At 44.2% G+C, this 19,787-nt stretch overlaps 1 protein-coding gene across 1 annotated transcript in view; it reads right to left on the reverse strand.

The window, feature by feature from the left end:
* Positions 1-19,787, reverse strand: part of LOC144824966 (roundabout homolog 2-like) — a 1,188,518-nt gene that overhangs the window by 288,957 nt on the left and 879,774 nt on the right. The window lies entirely within an intron of this gene.

A 19,787-nucleotide genomic window follows, 5' to 3' on the forward strand; every position in this document is an offset into this window, starting at 1 on the left:
GTAATGCTGTGACTGTGCATCAGATGCAGTTGTTGTTTGAACCGCGCTATTAAGGCAGGTGCAATTAACGCCTGCATGGTACCGACATACAACCAATATTAAGCATTTAAAAGATTCAGTCAGGGCTCGCAATATACCCATCTGAACATATGATTTCATACTAATGATGCAAGGCAATATTTCGGTTCCGTATTATTGTGTCAGCTTGCGAAATTAAAATGTTCTTCCCATATGAGTTTCCCTTGCCGAGATTTTTAACGTTTTCAGGATGCTTGGCACCAATTACACTTTCATGGCAGTGGTGCCCTAATTTGGCTTGTAGGATCAGCTCTTTGAAAACATGCAATCAACATAAATTCAGACAATGCCACCAAAGAAACACTACACTTGGTGACAGACGAGAAATGTAAAGCAAATACAAACGTTTCAAAATGTGATAATAAAATATATTTATCATTTGCATACTTTCAAAGACATCGTAAAAAGTCGGGGTCCTTCAATATTAAGGTATACAACTCCATTGTGAGTGACTCCCACAACACTCCGTAATGGAGTGCTCTAAGTGAATTATGGGGTTCTTTCCCACTTTAGGGGCAGCGGAAACTGATTGCCATAGACACTGAGATCATTCAGAAGTGTGCTAACATGTAATGATTCTAAGCAATGTTTTCATATGTCTTGGGCACCTTGGCTGCTTGGAAAAGTACACACTGAGAGTTATCAGATAGCTTGAAATAACTGGGTTAGTTCTGACCACCTCAAAACTTGGAAAAATGCTCACATTTATCACATGATTCCTTATTTATTTTGAGATGAAGCCTGCCTCAGCCCCAACCTGTCTGATTCCAAGTGTCTCTTCCTTGAAATATGAAGGGGCCTGCTAGATCTGACACCCTTGGTTTGTTTCCCCCCCCCCAATATTTTGCTTTCCCGCCTCCTATTATGCTGAATTTGTTTTTGTTGGCCTTAGAACTCTACGCACTTCACTACTGCTAACTAGTGCTACAGTGCTTATGTACACTCTACTAAACACTGTAAAATTGCCATATGCTCCCAATTGGCATATTTAATTTACTTGTAAGTCCCTAGTAAAGTGGTACAATATGTACCCAAGGCCTGTAAATTGAATGCTACTAGTCGGCCACCATCACTCATTGTGGTAACCGCTTAAGTAGGCCTTCAAAATATTTTTCCAGACCTGCCAGTGCAGTCTATGTTCACTTTTAAACTGCTATTTGAACCTGGCAAAATAAACCTCTTGCCAGACCTAAACCTTCCTTTTAAATACATATGTCACCCCTGAAGGTGTTCCTTAAACAGGAAATGTTGGACATGAACTTTTAAGTTTTACATATCCTGAAGTCAAAAACGCCAGAATTCATTTTTCCCTACTGCCAGGCCTACCCCACCCATATGATAACAATGGGTTATCTTTTTACATTTAATAAGTGATACCATTTGTTTGGGGATAGCTAGAAATGTCATGTTTGAACAGTTGTAATTTAAAAACCTATTTAATGGTAAAGTTGGATTTTAGGTCACAATTCTGAAAATGCCACTTTTAGAAAGTTGCCATTTTTTTGCCCTAACCCGTTTTCTGCCTGCAGTCTGTATCCTGAGTCACGTGACTAGGAGTAGTTGAAAGTTTGCCTTTGTGTATTCCTTCCAGTCAGCGATAGGAAAGGGGAGTAGGTGTCAGAATGGGACATCTTCTCAGGATGGGAGTGGCAGAGCTGTCACCTACCACTCTTGCCCTTTACAGGGACTGCCTCAGCACACTCACAAAGGATTTAACCCTAGACTATTGTCACCTCAGTCCCCTTGGAGCCGGAGAAGGAAGGAAATTCCAGACCCAGAAAGTGGTGGGAAATGTCTATGTTTCTCCCACTTGAAAACTGGCAGCAGGTAGAAATATTGGAGCCTTAAACCAACTCTTCAGAACACTCCTGGACCTATGAATACTACAGAAAAGTACTACTTAGCTGCCAGATGATAGCCCTGCTGCTGGAGGTCTGTGCTGCTGTCTGAGATAGAAGAATAGACCTGATCCCTTCATCTCCGACTCTGTGAGGGACTCCAAGGGTCAGTTAGCAGGCCTCCTGTCTGAGCTATAGGTACACAACAATCTCCAGAGTCCTCCCTGCAACTGCCCAGCTGACCTGCTACTACTGGCCCTCCATGGACTTGCGGATGGACCTGCATGAGCCCTGCTTGCCTCTGCAAGAGTTAGTCCCTGATTCCCAAGAGGCACTTCCCCAGGTCCTGGGTCCTTGGTTGGCATCAGAGTGTACTCCTCTGAAGGCATAGGAAAAATCCTGACGTTTTGGCCTCTTGGCAACCATTAACATGCCTGTCTGCGCAGAGATCTTGAAGCCGATTTTGAAGGCAAAAATCGGGGAGGTTTATCAGTTATTATTAGCATACAGGAAGGATGATTTACAGAAAAAAAGGGATAAATGATCTGAAATTTTAAGGATTGAGGCCCCAGTGCTAGAATATGTTATTAGATTATCAAAAGAATCTTTAATGTCTGCTAATTTATGGGTACAATGTTATAAAACCATTTTTAATTTATATTATACACCGGCATATATGGCTAAGTGGAAAAGGGGACATGATGGGAAATGTTTTCGTTGTAAAGTTGAGGATGCAGATATGTTACATATCTTTTTTAGTTGTGGGAAGTTGAGGAAATTCTGTACTGACATTGAAAAATTATTAAGCGACCTGACTGGTAGTACAATTGATATAACGCCTGCAACTATGTTGCTTGGGTCCGACGTTCAATTTAGTACAGGTGGGGAATCCTATCAACATCGCCATTTAATATTTATTTCAATGACGGTAGCAAGACTGTGCATTGCTGCTGCTTGACTTCAAGTGGGTTCTCCATCTTTTTTTCAATGGAGACGTAGAATGTTTAGTTTATTTAATTTGTAATTTAGCCTGCATGCTGTTAAAGGAGTGAATAAGCGGAAAATTGGTCGAGACATATGGGGGCCTTTTGCAAATTATATGAATGTATCGGTATGAAGAAGTAATAATTCATTTGATCTATGGATTGTATTGTTTTTGGATTCTGCTGTGACAATAAAAAAAAAAGATATCTTGAAGCCTGTGAACACCACCAATGCAAAGCTCCAGTGGGTACGACTCTTCGTGCTACAGCAACCTACAGGAATGACCAGCAACGCAATATCTGCACTTCGCAAAACAGCCTGCAGTGATTGTCAACGTGAAACTCCATCAATGACTGCCCATGACGCCCAACAGGATCTTTGCACTAAAGCCACGACCATCCATGACGCTCTCCGCTTGACCTACTCCACCATGAACTGGAGTCCTCGCAATGAACTTTAGAAGGTAACTGTTGTAAATAAGTAAGTCCATTCCATGTAGTTTCTTTATGTAGATTTATTCCAAGTCAAGACCTTATACAGAGCACCACCAGGAACAGCCTCCCTGCTGCTCAGCCCTTCCTCTAACTGACACTCTCTGTCATCCAACATTCCATAACCAGCTCTCACACCAACATTCCATTCCACAGACACACAGGCTGAGCAGCAGGTATAACACATCTCCGTTTCTTAATACAAAAAAAATCAACTGCAAAAGAATCACAATAAAATAGATGCATTAATAAGATGGCAATAATAATTACATGCAAGAGAGGGGCAACATGCAATACATGTAGATGGCGAAATACGTGTATACAAAATAGCAAAAGAGAAATATTTAGAAGAAGTCAAAAGATCACGCAATCCTGCAATTCAAACACTAACCACTTCTCCCTTTCTCATACAAAAAACAAAATCCACGCTCCCTTAAAACCAAGCCAAAGCAACACATACACTACCACCCCAGCAAAACACAAACTAAACCCCAAAAACCAAACAAGGAGGCTGGCCAGGCCAACAAGAGGTAGTTAGCGTCCCAACTAAAAGATGCGAAAGGAAACATCAATCAGATGCAATGAATTCAGTACTTTCCTCCCGAAAAAAAATGTTGTGTAGAAACACACTACACGGAACTCGTAAAGGTCACACCAGTCACGTAACACCTGTCACCAACCATAAACTACACCCAAACTGAAAGCTGGGTTGTGATTTGTGGAAAATGCATGCCACACGGGACCTGAAGAAAAGCAAGCATACATTCCACCCAAACAAAAATTTGGGTTGTGATGTATGGAAAATACACTCCACACGTAACATGAACATACGAACAAGAAACTCCACCTAAACAAAACAAAATGTGGGTTGTGGTGTGTGGAAAATATGCTCCATACTGAACCTGTAAGGGTGTAACACATTGCACCAAAACAATAACAAGTTTAAATAAACCTTTCACCTAAAAACATATCCTGGAACACAAGACCAGACATCAAGCAGAAACTCCACCCAAACTGAAATTTGGGGTGTGACGTGTGGAAATTATACTCCACACAGAACATAAAAAACACTAATAAGGAACTCCACCCGAACCGAAATTTGGGTTGTGAGATGTGGAAATATACTCCACATGGAACACCGGTAAAAAGCACACCTCAAGAACAAAGGTTGTAGTAGGAAAACACACTGAATCAAAACAAACATACACTCTGCAACAGTAAGCACCACGATGGGTGGTAAATTATCATCAACCCAAAACCACATAAGAGAGAAAAACATCAATACAAACAATTGCACCATTCCAAACAATCATCTTCAGTAAGGGTTACAGGAATTAAAAGAATATGTACGCATAAATGAATAAACATCCCATGAATGCAAAAAGCAAGCAACACAGAAAAATGAAACCCAGCTTAAATAATGAAATGGTAAGTATCATTTTAGCAACCTCTCGCATGAAGTATGACACTGTGCCAAGAAAACAATAAAATAAAACAAATAAAGTAGTCACGGTGGTCTGCAGTGAAAAAAACCATGCTCAGGCTTGAAGAACAAGTGAGAAGTAAAATGGAAAGTCAAGTACAAGACCAGAACTTGCAGAAAATGACAGGGCAGTGAAGGGCAGTGAAGCAGTTTGGTTCTGGAAACTGTGACTGGATACCGGTGCAAAAACAAGCATTAGGTACAATTGGGAAAGTTGCACTCTCTTTACCACTGTACATGCCTCACCATGAAGGAAAACAGAAGAACAGGTTGCTTCAGATTGCCTCTATGATAAAGATTGTACTTCCAGCAACCGGCAACTTCCACTCGCAAACAAACGTTGCCGCTGTTTAAATTAACTCGATTGAAAAAGGTGGTTGGCAACATTGTAAATTGGAGCCTCCAATCAAAACATGGCGGCACGTAGCGCACGCTGCACGGGTGGCTCACAGCACGTTGAAGCAGCTGTGCATCCCACAGCAGCAACGAGGAAGGAAGGAACAAGAACCTCATGAAGGATTCTATTGCTTCTCTGCGCGACATCATTTGTCACAGAAAAGGCACGCAACACCAGAGGAAAGATAAGGTATGTGTGAGTGTACATGTCGCATCTTTGAATATCGCGCACTTCAATGGCTAACATGTCCCAAACATGCTATGCGGCCACACTTCCCAAATTGCACGCTTCAAAAACAAGAGATGTGCCCTAGGTTTACACCTTACACAATGACTAGCATGCTCCATCACGTTGCCCAGAAAGGCTGGCAAAGTGCACAAGTGCACTCCACAGTCAGTTAGTCAGCACCCAACACTGGGGCCAGATCTTTACCCTCGAACGGCATATTTCAAAGTGTCCGCAGGTCCGATCCAGGGTCACTGGTGGTACTCACAATGCACATCCAGTGCAGCAAGGTAGAGAAAGAAAATGTCCCAAAGGAACTGGCATGTTCACTTTGCAACAGGGAAAACAGTTTCAAGGCAGCAGGCAAAGTCAAGAATAGTCCAACATGAACTGGCACTCACGAGTTGGGGGAACTGATGGAGCAGTCACTGGTGGTACTCTACCAGGTCAACAAGACAGTGACACCTCTTTGGAGACAGCAGGACAGGCAGGTGGTAGGACTGGCAGGCTGCAGGAGGGGATGGGTGAAAATCTAGCAGGGACAGGCACGCCTGAGTTGGGGCTGACCGGTCTTGTGGTTACTGGTGGGGATGGGGCTGCCAGCATCTTGAAGATCATCCAGTTACTTTAAGCTTGATGAAAGGATCCTTTCAGTTAGCATGCAGGTTCTTCCTTCTAAATCGTCGCCAAAATGTTGTAAATAAGTAAATCCATTCCATGTAGTTTCTTTATGTAGATTTATAACAAGTCAAGATCTTATGCAAAGCCCCACCAGGAGCAGCCTCCCTGCTGCTCAGCCCTTCCTCCAACTGACACTCTCTCTCATCCAACATTCCATACCCAGCTCTCTCACCAATATAATAGTAACTTTTTCAGCTGGACCACATTGGTCTCCATACAAGGCCCATGCTCCTTCGTAGTCAGCCTGAACTTATCACTTAACCCCCAGTCTAGCATTACCAGATAACCATGAGTGGCGCTTTGTGTTTTTGGGAGCTATACTTACCTAGATCTTGGAAAAGTCACAACTCCGGTTTTACTGATTGGATTTTTGTTGTTTTGGTGTCACAAAATGTATTAACTTTTGCTCTATTTTTCTAAATTGGTGTGGGCTTTTGATTGTGTTGTGTTTTCACATTATTACTGTTAGAGTGCTGCATAAATACTTTACACTTTGCATCTAAATTAAGCCTGACTTCTTTTGTGGCAAACTATCAGAGGGTTAAGCACGTGTTAATTTAGTGACTTTTTGTGGTTTATTACAAATGGGGATCTCTAATTGGCAGAGGTAGGTACCTTTGTCCAAGTAGGGACCCTTCTTCCTAGTCAGGGTAAGGGAGTTATACTCCTAAAATAACCCCTGCGCACCCCCTTGGTAGCTTGGCACGAGCAGTAATACTGTGAAAACACTACAAAAGGACAGCATACCAGTTTAGAAAAATATCTAATATTCTTATATATCAAAAACGATAAGATCCAACATCTTCTACTTAAAAATATATACTTTGCAAGATATCCTTAAAATTGCAGAAATATCTCAAAATACACAGTTCTTCGGAGTCGGTAGCTCTGTATGGGGCTATCGCGATGCTGAAAACAACTGAATCTAACAGCTGCAGCTGACCGTGTAGGTACAGACTTGTTAAAGCGTTGACAGACTCGTGAACAGTACCTTACTCATTGCGGCCGACACATTGGTACGAGTCGGTTGGGTCAACAGTCAAGGATGCGTAGCAAAATGGAACCAGTTCAGGGTGCGGTGCCCTCACGATGCAGTCCAGGCAGCGGCTCAGTGACGATCATCCCGACGGCATCGCTGAGACTAAGGCTTACGGTGCAGGGTGAGGCGGTGCTAGATGCGGTGCTGGCAGGTTGACGTGCAAGCGAAAGAGCCGATTAGTGGGAGCTGGTGTCTGTCAGCCCAGACTGCTGTGTGGGACGAGGGATACTTGTGAAACTTATGAGCGGTGCTCTCAGCCAGGATGTGGTCATGGGTGTCGAAGTCAGCAGGCAGCAACAGCGTCTGTGAGACCAGTGCAAGATGCAGCGGTGCCTTCAAGACACTGAGCAAGTGACAGACTCGGTGACAGAGTCAGCTGCTTTTCCCTTCTCGGTGGCAACTGAAACAGCAGTTCCAGAAGCTGTTCCAGAAGCGGTACCCAGAGGTTATTGAAGTCTTTGCAGTCCCTGAGACTTCAGAAAAGGAGGCAAGCTCTACTGCAATCCCTTGGAGATACTCAGCACAAGTAAAGAAAGTTCAGTCGACTCCTTTCACTGGCCAAGGCAGAAGCAGCAACTGCAGGCCAACCTAACAAAGCAACACACAGCAGTACTCCTCCTGGCAGCTCATCCAGCTCTTCTTCCTGGCAGGCTCCTTGATTCAAGCGAGTTCTAAAGTTCTGGGGTCTGGGCCCTAATATTTATACTCAAAATTTATTTTTTCCCTCTACCAGAGAGTGTCTATGCATAGTCCAAATCAGTTCTGTCCTCTCTGGCCCAGCTTCCCTGCAGGAGGTGGAGACAGCATTGTTCAAGGCAGACCAGGTCAATTCAGGTGTATGAAAATCTCCTCTCACGACTCTGAATGCGTCCCAGGTCCATTCAGCCCAGCCCTAACTCATCCAGGACACAACTTGACCCCCCAGTGGCTGTCTGAAGAAAATGCATATCCCCAGCCCCTGTCACTCCCAAGGTAAAAAGAAGGCACGCATGGCCAATTATAAATGGATACAAAAAAAAAGCAAATCCAAAATTATCTGGAAACTCCTTGGTCACAGCAAAGCAAACAAACTTTTATAAGAGTACGTTTTGGTATTTGGCCGGGTTTGTGTCATCGGCCACTATGGAAGACTATTGAGGACAATACGATATGTAGGTTGTGTAAATGTGGTCAAGAAGAAATTTTACATCTGCTATGTCTGTGCCCTGCAATAAAGGTGGAAAGGAAAGTTAACCTTAAGAGATTATTTAATGCTCGAGGAGTAAGAACATGCAGACAAGCGTTAATGGCATGTCTAAACCCGAATGATGTATTAATGAATTCTGCATTTGTAAATTTTTGATCTGTGTGTAACGGGGTCGGGGTGCAGGGACTGCAGAACTGGTGGACCCCTGTCCATAACTCCCCTCCTTACCCACAGACAGATACATCGAGAGCAGATTGGGACAGCCTGTCCGAACGGGACGGTGCAATAGACCACGGCTCCTTTAAGTGGGAATGTGACGAGCAGGACGAGACCCCACCCCCTGTTGACGTCAGAGACTCCCGACTGGTCAAAGGGCAGGAAGTCCTGTACGGGAGGTGTGTCATCACCCCGGAGGTCGGAAGCAGAGGAGAGGAGCCGAAAGCGAGGAGAGGGGAAAACGGAGAAGAAGATAGGAGCGAGAGCGGAGGAGAGGCAGGAGGCCAACGACCCCGTGTTCCGCCGTGCCACACTCCCAAGGGAGGAGTGTGGCTTGCTCAGGTACGGCGGCGTTGGGCAACCTGGGTGGGGAAAAAGAGCGCCCCGGTGTAAATAGTGTAAAGTACCCCGTGCGTGTCTCTCCCTTGTGTGCTCCCTTGTGTGCTCCATTACCAGTCCCCCCTCCTTACCCCTCCCTCACTGCCTTCCCCCCTGACCACGAGCACAATCACGTTAAGGCTCTGTACAGCACTGGTGCTCCCTCACTATCACTCGGTCCCAAGTCGGGTACGCCAGAAACAGACCACTTTCTAACGGCTTCCATCTGTTGGTCTCTTTTCCCCTGGTGGTCCGGAGACGGCGCAGAGGAAGCGTGTAAAGCAGAAGTCAGCCGGAAAATCCCCAAGACCTCGCCACCACGAACAACCTGGAGTTCGCAAGAGACAGACTCACCTTTCGGACCAGATGTACCATAAAAATAAAGCCCAGTTTGAAGAGAATTCCTGTCTCCCCGCCTCTTACTGTCCCGGGGTCGACCTCCACACCCCCGCCCACGTCCACACTGTGATTTGCAAAAACATTAAGGAAAATAATATTTAGGTTTCTCCTTTTTAAATTATATAATACTAGAATAATTATGTGCATGGTGTTTTAAGCTTTTTACTGCCGATGATATTTTTTAAAAAAATTTATTTTTGTAAGATTTTAATTAATCAAACAAATAAACTTGACTATGACTATGACCTCTTTCTGTTGGTTTTATGATTTTAATACCAGATTATCGCAACTTGCTGCAATCGCTTTGATGGAATTCATTGAAGTGCTTGGCCATTGGATAATTGTGGTCTTTGTTCTTGATCGCATGACGATGTTGTAAAATCCGCAATTTTAATTTGTTGAACGTGCTCCCTATGTAGTATTTCCCACACGGGCACATCAATCTATAAATCACATATTAGGATTCACAAGTTATGTGATCTATGATCTTCTCAGATCTCCCACTTAGCAGTCTGTAATATTATATATTTACACCATGTTCACAAGCTTTACATTTCGGGCACTTCCAGAACCCCGGAGTGCTTAACCAAGATGTCACTTTAGGTTGTTTTATTTCAAGATGACTTTGAGTTAAAATGTCTCGTAGAGAAGCTATTTTCCTGTAGGTGATGCTCGGATGTGGTGTTATGCTTTCTTTCAAAGTTTCATCCAATAATAAAACTTTCCAATTCTTGCTTATTGCTTTTTTCAGATCTTTACTTTGATTGTTAAAATGCATGATTAGGCGTGTTGTGCCTTTTGTCTCTCCTTTTTCCACAGGATTCAAGAGGTCAGGCTGATGTATTAGATTCATTCTTGATTTAGCTGTTGTAAGTACTTCCAGGGGGTATCCTCTTTCCAGAAAACGACTACTCATCCTCTCTATTTCCAACTCCGGGTCATCTATCTCTGAACAGTTCCTTTTAACCCTGAGCATTTGACCATAGGGTATGCTCCATTTTAGCTTTATTGGGTGTCCACTGTTAGCATGAAGGATACTGTTGCAAGATGTCGGTTTTCGATGTACCTTTGTGCTCAGTTTGTTGTTCTTAATAAAGACTTCGACATCCAAGAAGATGATGTTGATGTTGCTTATAGTGGACATGAAGTGGAGATTTTACTCATTTATTTCCAAGGAATTGATGAAAGTCTGTAGGTCTTCTGGACTTCCGTCCCATATGACGAAAAAATCGTCGATAAATCGACACCATGTTTTTATTCTTAAACCTTTTCTTTTTTCCTCCTCCACGATCTCAGTCTCCCAGAGCGCCATCAGGAGGTTGGCATACGTTGGGGCAAAAGATGTCCCCCTCGCCGTACCTTGTTTTTGTAGATACAGGCTGCCAGGAATAGGAAGACATTGTGTTTCAGACAGTAGGTCAACATGTCTATTAACATGGCCGAATGTTCCAGGTAGCTAATAGATCTTCTCTCCAGGAATTTCTTCACAGCTCCTATGCCATCCTCATGAAGTATAGACGTGTAGAGTGATGATACGTCTATACTTGTCATCTGGTATCCGGGTTTCCACTCAATTTTGCTTATTTTATTTAAAAAATCCATTGTATCTTTAAGATAGGAGGGTAGCATGGTCACATAATTCATCAGGAAGATGTCGATGAATCTTGAGGTGTTTTCTAGTAGCGACCCAATAGAGCTCACTATGCCTGGTGGATTTTTGATTGATTTATGAACTTTCGGCAGAAAGTAGGTAGTGGCTGTGATTGGGTTGTCTGTTTTGAGGTACGAATATTCATCGAATTCAATTAGGCCTTTTTCTTTCCAGTTCAATAGGAGTGAGTGATATTCCTTTGTCCACTCCTCAGTTGGATTGTTCTTCAATGGCTCATAAGGATCTTCATTCCCCAATTGTCGCTTTGCCTCACTGATATAGTCTGTGATGTTTTGGACCACAATATTACCTCGTTTGTCCGAGGATTTAATTATTATTGTTGGGTCATTTTCTAGTTCTGTTATTGCCCGATATTCGTCCGGTGAGAAGTTCATTGCTTTTCTATTGGAGGACTTATTTTTGTTTTTGTTGGAAGTGGGTTTTCCTGATATTTTCGCAATCTCTTCCACCATTATCTCCTGGAATAGGTCGATTTTGTTCCCTGGTGGTAACTGGGGGCAGAATCTAGACTGTTTTTTAAAACCACTCTCACCTCCTTTGTTTGTGATCAGCCCTGTAGTCCTACAGAATTCAATATCTGCTGTGAGGGAATCTTGATTGTTTTCTATATTTGGTAGTTCATCGTCTTCCAGTGACATTAGTGCTTTATATGCCGGTAAGTCTCTTTGGGTGATTATCGATGGATCTATATCTTCGGGTTTGCGAACATTCAATTGCGGTTTTTTCTTCAAGAAATACTTTTTAAGCTTGATCTTCCTGCAGAATTTATAAAGATCAATGCGTGCATTGGGGATATCCATGTCTTTATTCGGGCAGTAGGACAGTCCTTGATTTAATAGTTTCACCTGAGTTGCTGTTATTTGTTTGTCAGATATATTTATGACCAAATTTCCATTTAGGTTGTTCTTACTTTTTTTAAGGATTTTCTCTACTTTCCTTTTCCTTTCTTTGATTTTACTCCTTCTTCTACCTCTCCTGCTTGTGGTTTTAATTGTGGTTTTGTTTGTCCTCTCCCCCACGTGTTGATTCTGCCTCTTCCTCTGTCGCGTTATCATTTGTGCCAATTGTATCTCCCCGCGAAATTCCAGTGGAGTTGTTGCAGCATCCTCATCAGCAGAACTGATTTCCGAACTATCTACTGTGTTGATGTGTGTTGTCCCTGCGCTTTTGTCCATCACAACTCTGCTTCTTAATGGATCGTATTTGCGGGCAAAGGTGTAAATTCGTCCATTGGCGTAATCCATCCTATCCCTAGTAAATTTACTTGCTTTCCGTTTCTCCACCTCCACTTCATGTTTGTTTATTTTCTTTTCCATAGTTTCAATTAGTTCTTTATTTTCTTCTGATACTGGAATTTTTGTCAGCTCTTGTTCCAGTGCTTGAATGATGCTTGTGATTTTGTCTAGTTTCCTCTCAGCATGTATAATTAGTGTTGTCATTAATTTGAATGAGCATTCATTGGTGTCTTGTTGCCATAATTTTATCAGATCCGGATCAAGGTCATTTAGTGTGGGCATAATGATTATATGGAGTCCTCTTGGGACTCCCTTTTATTCAATATATTTTTCTAAAGTTGTTTTCTCCCACCATTTATTAATTTCCAGTATCCGATTTTGTTGTAATTCTCTTATGATATTTGTTATCGTTCTTTTGTCCTTTTCTTTTCCTCCTGCTACTCCTCCTGTATTTGTACTTGTTGAGGGAGTAGTCTCATCATCATTTAGTAGTTTGCATGCCCTTTGTTGGCGATTCCTGGATTTGTCCGCCATCTATGTGAATGAGGTTACAATTTTTTTACAATTATTTGCTATCTTATGTTGCTATGGTGTTGATTTTTTCATGCAGGATTATGTCATCCGTTCCCAGATTTAGACAAATTCCTCTTTAAGTCTACTGCTCCTCCTACTTTCCGCTTTAGAGGAATCATAATATATCGTTCTGTCTTCCTGAGTAACTTTTCTTTTCGAATTGTTTGTATCGAGTTATGTAAAGACAGTCTTAGCCTTAGAGGAGTTTGAAAAACGTGTGGTGTTTTCCTAATGCAATGATTTAATAGCGTTTCATATATATAGGTGTTCATTACAAGGATTTCCTTTCCCCGCCGTGTCCTCTGGTTGCTGTTTTGGAGTGGACCTGTCCTGGAGAGTCCTGGGCTTTTTTCTGGCAAGTGGCAAAAAACATTCTCAAGGTATTGAGCAGCCCAGAACCAGCTCGAGATCAGGCCAAGCAAGCAGCCTCTGCCAGGCGCAGTCCGTGACATCACAGGGGTTTGCTGTCATTGCACAAGCATTCTGGGGACCGGCAGAGTCTCGTGATTGGGGGTCGGACGAAGGGGACTCGAGGAGATCCAGAACACCCCGTAAACAAGGTTAACCAGAATAACAACGCAAGCACCTCTCTTTTGCAAGGCATTACAGCACTATTAAGAGCATTGTCCCCACAGTAGCACTTACTCGGCCAGTGGCATGCTGGGAGCTGTAGTCCAGGACTCGAGACTACAGCTGAGACTATTAACATCAAAGTGGGGACAGCTGAACTCTCACCAATGAGAGAGATGGTGGAGTCTCAAAAGGAGGTGTGGATGTAACCTGCACGTCATCAGCGGCATCTGAGGAAGGCTAATGAGCCGAAATGCATTATGCTGGAGGTGTTTGTTCTGCTGGAGGTGTTCATTAAAAGGATTTCCTTTCCCCGCTGTGCCCTCTGGTTGCTGTTTTGGAGTGATCATTGGTGTGATATTTAACGTGCCTGCCAGGAGCGCGTTTGGAGGGCCCGTCCTGAAGCGTCCTGGGCTTTTTTGTGGCAACGTGGCAAAAAACATTCTCAAGGTATTGAGCAGCCCAGAACCGCCTCACAAAATAAAGTGGCAAGATTTAATTTCCTTGCTTGTTGCTCCCTCACGCCAGGCAAGTTCTTTTGATTGTTTGTTTAGCGGCTTTTGCCTGAGCCACGAGGAAAGAGCCCAGCTGCAGTCGCAGTCCGAGCTGAAGCGCCACATGTCGAGTCAGCGTGAGGAACAGTATAGAGCCTGTGATGCAAGTAATGAAGGTGTTAGAACAGTGGCACTGACCTCGCAACCCACTGGGGATATTTAATTATTGCACCATGGAATGAAACAGGCAAACTCACTAGAGTAAGATACCAGGACTACGAGGACCATGGGCCATAGTCATGGCCACGCCCACTGAGGCGGGGATTCCTAACTACAAAGGAGTGCTGGGAAGAAGGTCCTGTTTCATCTACAGAAAGTCCTCACCCCTTTAAAAAAGTGCTGCCAAGCATGAAACGCGTCAGGGCTGGACATTATCTGTGTGAGGAAGGAAGCTGCTCTTTCTCCGTTTGCATCACAAAATAAAGTGGCAAGATTTCATTTCCCTGCTTGTGGCTCCCTCACTCCAGGCAAGCTCTTTTGATTGTTTGTTTAGCGGCTTTTGCCTGAGCCGCGAGGAAAGAGCCCAGCTGCAGTCTGCAGTCCGAGCTGAAGCGCCACATGTCGAGTCAGCGTGAGGAGCAGTGGAGAGCCTGTGATGCAAGTAATGAAGGTGTTAGAACAGTGGCACTGACCTCGCAACCCACTGGGGATATTTAATTATTGCACCATGGAATGAAACAGGCAAACTCACTAGAGTAAGATACCAGGACTACGAGGACCATCGGGCCATAGTCATGGCCACGCCCACTGAGGTGGGGATTCCTAACTACAAAGGAGTGCTGGGAAGAAGGTCCTGTTTCATCTACAGCAAGTCCTCACCCCTTTGAAAAAGTGCTGCCAAGCATGAAACGCGTCAGGGCTGGACATTATCTGTGGGAGGAAGGAAGCTGCTCTTTCTCCGTTTGCATCACAAAATAAAGTGGCAAGATTTCATTTTCCTGCTTGTGGCTCCCTCACTCCAGGCAAGCTCTTTTGATTGTTTGTTTAGCAGCTTTTGCCTGAGCCGCGAGGAAAGAGCCCAGCTGCAGTCTGCAGTCCGAGCTGAAGCGCCACATGTCGAGTCAGCGTGAGGAGCAGTGGAGAGCCTGTGATGCAAGTAATCAAGGTGTTAGAACAGTGGCACTGCTCTCACAAACCACTGGGGATATTTAATTATTGCACCATGGAATGAAACAGGCAAACTCACTAGAGTAAGATACCAGGACTACGAGGACCATCGGGCCATAGTCATGGCCACGTCCACTGAGGCGGGGATTCCTAACTACAAAGGAGTGCTGGGAAGAAGGTCCTGATTCATCTACAGCAAGTTGTTTATATATATATATATATATATATATGTATATATATATATATATATATATATATAACCCAACAAGGATAGCTCCAAGTCTCGGACCCATGGCGCTTCTCCTTCCGGTGCGTGATTCGCGGCAGAGCTTAGCCTAAATAATATCCACAAACACCCTCTCCAAAGAAGAGAGTAATGAATCTCGCACTCGCTGGATTTAGCTTTGTCCACAAATCTTCTTTATTTCTTGTTACATCAGAAATAAGGCAAACTCCCAGGTCATAACCAAAGAACCGGCACGTTTCGTTATCCCCTGATAACTTGGTCACGGTTGTGAGTTGTCAATTCAAATTCAACCATTAAAAACACTCCACATTACATCATGTGATTTGTGATGTCATATGTTGGTTTCTTTGCTCTGTGAATGTTGAGAGTGGTTCTGCAGATGTTGCGGGGAGTGTTTCTTGGTGAGGTGAACATCCTTTGGGCTCCGTGATTGATTTGTTTTCTCTGTGGATGTTGAGTGGGGTTTCTGTTGAGAAAGGTGTTTGTTGGTTTGATGCTTAACGAGAACAAGGGCCGGCTCTGGGACCCATTTATTTTTTTGTTTGCCTCACCCACTCCCAGTTGTGTTTGGGAATGTTGAAGTCTTTGACAATCCAGACATCTGCAATGTTCCTTACTCATCCCCCTTTCCTTGAGAATTAGATGTCTCAGTGAACGCATTTCTGCCTTTCTTACAGTGTGATGAGACAGCATGTCCCCAACATTTCTGGGTAATGTCCCATACGTTTGTTCTTATTCTGCAAGCTCTTTGAGTCGGCCGAGCTGTCCCCATCAGAGGTGAAGGTATAATATCATGTCTTGATGTGAATATAACTGACGTGACATGTTGTGTTGTGGGTTAAGTGAGTGTTCTGAGTCATCGGCATGTGATGTTTCTCTCTGAACGGGAAGAACGTTTTCTGATTCCGCCGTGCATTCGTGTGATTGACGGCATGGGCGTTTTCTTGATCTTGACATGCCAGAGGATTCTGTTGACCTGAGTGATTGTGCTGACATGCTTTCTGAATCAGATGAATCTTCTGTTGATTTCTTTTGAGGAAGTTCTTTTGGGTGTGGTCCGACTGGTGAATGTCTTGAGCTGATGGACTGTGATGAACTGCTTCTTGATTCAGAGCTATCTTTGGTACGTTTCTTTGGGTACCTCTCTCGAAGTGACTTATGTGCTCTTGCAATGGGGTGATAATTTGATTGCTGAGTGTTTATTCCCAGTGAATTTTTTATCTGCTCCTCTCATGTGGTGTTAACTGTCTCCTCTCAGTTTTCTCCTTATTGTTGTGAGTGTCTTGAGTGCATTTGCATACCGGTTTCCGGAGTCTGAGTGAATTGCCCAGTCTTATGTGGTTTGTTTGTTGGGCGCTCTGTTGTCTGTGCCATGTGTATGATATGTCCCACTGCTTGATGCTTCTTTGGAAAAGTCTAAGAAGCTCAACGAACAGTGGGTGGCTCGGGTGTGTTTATATACCGGTATCCAGAGTTGGTGTAAATGACCCAATCTTCTGTAGTTTGTTTTTTCTTCTCCATTGTTGGGCATGCTGTTGTCTGTTTCATTTGTGTGATTTGTCCCACTGCTTGATGCTTCTGCAGAATAATCTGGAAAGTTTGATGAATGACTCCTTGAAGGTATTTCAGTTTGGCTGTCACAATCCCGGATTGTCCCAGTCTTTTATTTGCCATCCTCCACTGCCGATTGTATTGTTGAATCCCAGTATTTCATGTCACGTTGTCTATTGTGATATCATGTCTCTGGTCTGCCTTTGCTCTCACTCTTTCTGGCTCTTTTTGTCTCTTGGGATTTACTCACCGACATGAGAAACATCTCATTTCTTATTTCTTCCCTTCTTGCATTGATGTGCAATTCTCTTGCTTTGGCCTGCTCTCAAGCTTCGGCCCTCCTGATGATTTCCTTTAGTGAGGGCTGCTTTTGAAGGATATAGCGCTTCTTGTCTGGTATTGAACAGCCCTCAATTACCCTGAGTCGAACTGCTTCCAAATTTGTGAATGTATTGAAATCGCAGTATTGTACCAGACTTTGTAACCTTGTAATGAAATTTGTTAATAATTCACCTGGTTCCTGTCGTGCTGCGTTGAAGATGAGGCGTTCATGATCCACATTAAGCATGGGCGGATTTAGCGAATCTGGTGTACGCGAACTTGCGTATTTACGGATTCGCAATCCGCAAAATCCGCCAACTGTCGCGAATTTGCGGATTTTTGTGTTTTTTGTGTTCGCAAGGGTTCGCGAGGATTTGTGTACCAGTTCGCAATTGCGAACTTACTTGTCGGCTCGCAACGGCCGCGACTATGTGTTTCTATGTCTGGTTCATCATCACAGGTTCACAGCACCCTCTGTTTCACCACTGCCACCCTCTGGTACACCCATGCCACCCTCTGGTACATCCTCACTGCCACCCTCTGGTTGGTTTATCACTGTAAATTATGGGGGTGAAAAAAAGCAAGCACACCTGCCCTGCTTCAACTGCCATGAATTAATTTGGGGTTGATTATTGTGTCAGTGATTTTGAAACTTCCAGTCTGGCTGGCACCTGCTTCCTTCCTTATCTGTAATTTGCTTTCTGTTGCAGTGCAATTTTTTTTCACAGGACCTTTATGGCCTACTTGTAGCTATTCTATGAGCCTGCTGTTTGGGTCAGAGCAGGGTCATAGAATAGTTGCAAATAGGCAACTGAACTCTGGAGGGGCCCCTCAGGAAGCACTAGAGTGAATGGTTACTAATGTTAAGATTGAACTTTTGCACCTGCTGATTGCTTTCAGTTCTGCAAAAATCGTTTTTCTGCAATTTCGCGTGATTTGCGGGGCGCGAATCCGTGCGAGATCGATTTCAGAAGCCGCGAATTCGTGCGAATACACGATTTGTTTTTTTTGCGGCGTGTATGTTCGCGTGATTTTGTGCGTGTTCGCAAGGCGCTTGTAGCGCTACGTTTGCGAAGTTACCCTAGCGGTCGTACATGGGCGCGGCCATCTTGTTTGCGTGACGTAATTCCGTTTCCGGCCGCTATGTGTAATCTCGCAAAGTGTGCGGCGCGCTGGTACAATTTCGCGCGTGATCGCGAGGAAAATCTCGCGCAAACTTACCCACGCGGTCGTGAACGGGCGCGGCCATCTTGTTTCTCATTCATTGCTATGGTTCTGGGCATGCTCTCTGTATCCTTTCTTAATCTCTGCCATCCTTTGCTTTTTTGAAGTTTTTTTAATCTATTTTACTTATTATCTATCCCTCTATTTTTCTAGCTCTATATTTTTGTGTTTTCTGCTACTTTTTGTTAATTTTGAACTACTTTTTTAAATGCTTTTCTTTTCTTCTTCCCTGTTCTATTTCTTCTTTCTTATTTTGCTTCCTTTCTGCCCAGACCATGGCAAAGGGAGCCGGGAAGAAGCCCGCAAAGGGGAAGGGTCCCGCACCCCGTGCCCGGCTCCTGTGCGGGCGTTTGAGGGGGGAGACAGTGATAGCTCTGGAGATTTTTAGTGCGGAGGAGGTGGCCGCACTAATATTTCACGTCCAGCGCCGCCTCCCCAAGACCATAATGGAAGGCGGCAAGATCGCAACCGGCTACGGCATCCGGGAGCGCCGGAAGCGGTGGGAGAAGGTGTGGCGGGCCATGTTTAAACTCTCTGGGGTCCGGCGCACTTATAACCAGGCCACCCACCGCTGGACGGATGTCATGGACCGGGAACGCGACTTGCTGGACGTGCTTGGCGTAGAGATCCCCGGGCTTGGTGAGTAGTAGTAGCTATTTCTAGCTATTTCATCACTACTCTGTTTTATCCGGCTCTGTTATTTGCAAATGTTTGTTTTTTACCAAGAGCAATAATGCTGCCGATTACATTGTAGGTAAATTATATTTCAAAATCTTCTATGCATTTCAGGTGCACTGCTCTCCTTCTCAGTAGCCTTGCTACTATGCTTATTTGTTTTGTATTTTGTGTTCATTTCATTGGCCTGAGAAATTATGTATGGGTGCAGTGTAAGGAACTGCGTAATGCTAGACACTAAGGGTCATATTTTCAATTACCGGCGCATCCCTGCAAAGTAGCAGGGATGCGCCAGTAATTGTGCGCCATGCCACCACCACCCATGGGCCCAAAACGTCACAGAAGCCTTACGCATCTGTGCCGTAAAGGCGGCGCATTGCTGGAGTTGCGTGCCAACGATGGCGCAGCTCCAGCAATGCTCTGGGGTGCCCTATCTCCCCAATGCTGCATCAAGCCGTACGTTGGCTTCAAGCAGGCGCAGGGTTTGAGTCACGCATCATTGTCCTAAAAGTGACTGATTGACATCTTGTAGATTTCCCTCAGCCACTTTTAGGATTCGTTCCTGCGCAGGAACGCCCTCCCTTGCGCCGGAACGCCCCCTGATGGCGCAGGGCTTTACAACGTGATGCATCTCCCATATGCGTCACTTTGTTAATATACGCC

The sequence above is a fragment of the Lissotriton helveticus genome, chromosome 3_1, assembly GCF_964261635.1.
Source record: "Lissotriton helveticus chromosome 3_1, aLisHel1.1, whole genome shotgun sequence".
NCBI classification, from domain to species: domain Eukaryota; kingdom Metazoa; phylum Chordata; class Amphibia; order Caudata; family Salamandridae; genus Lissotriton; species Lissotriton helveticus.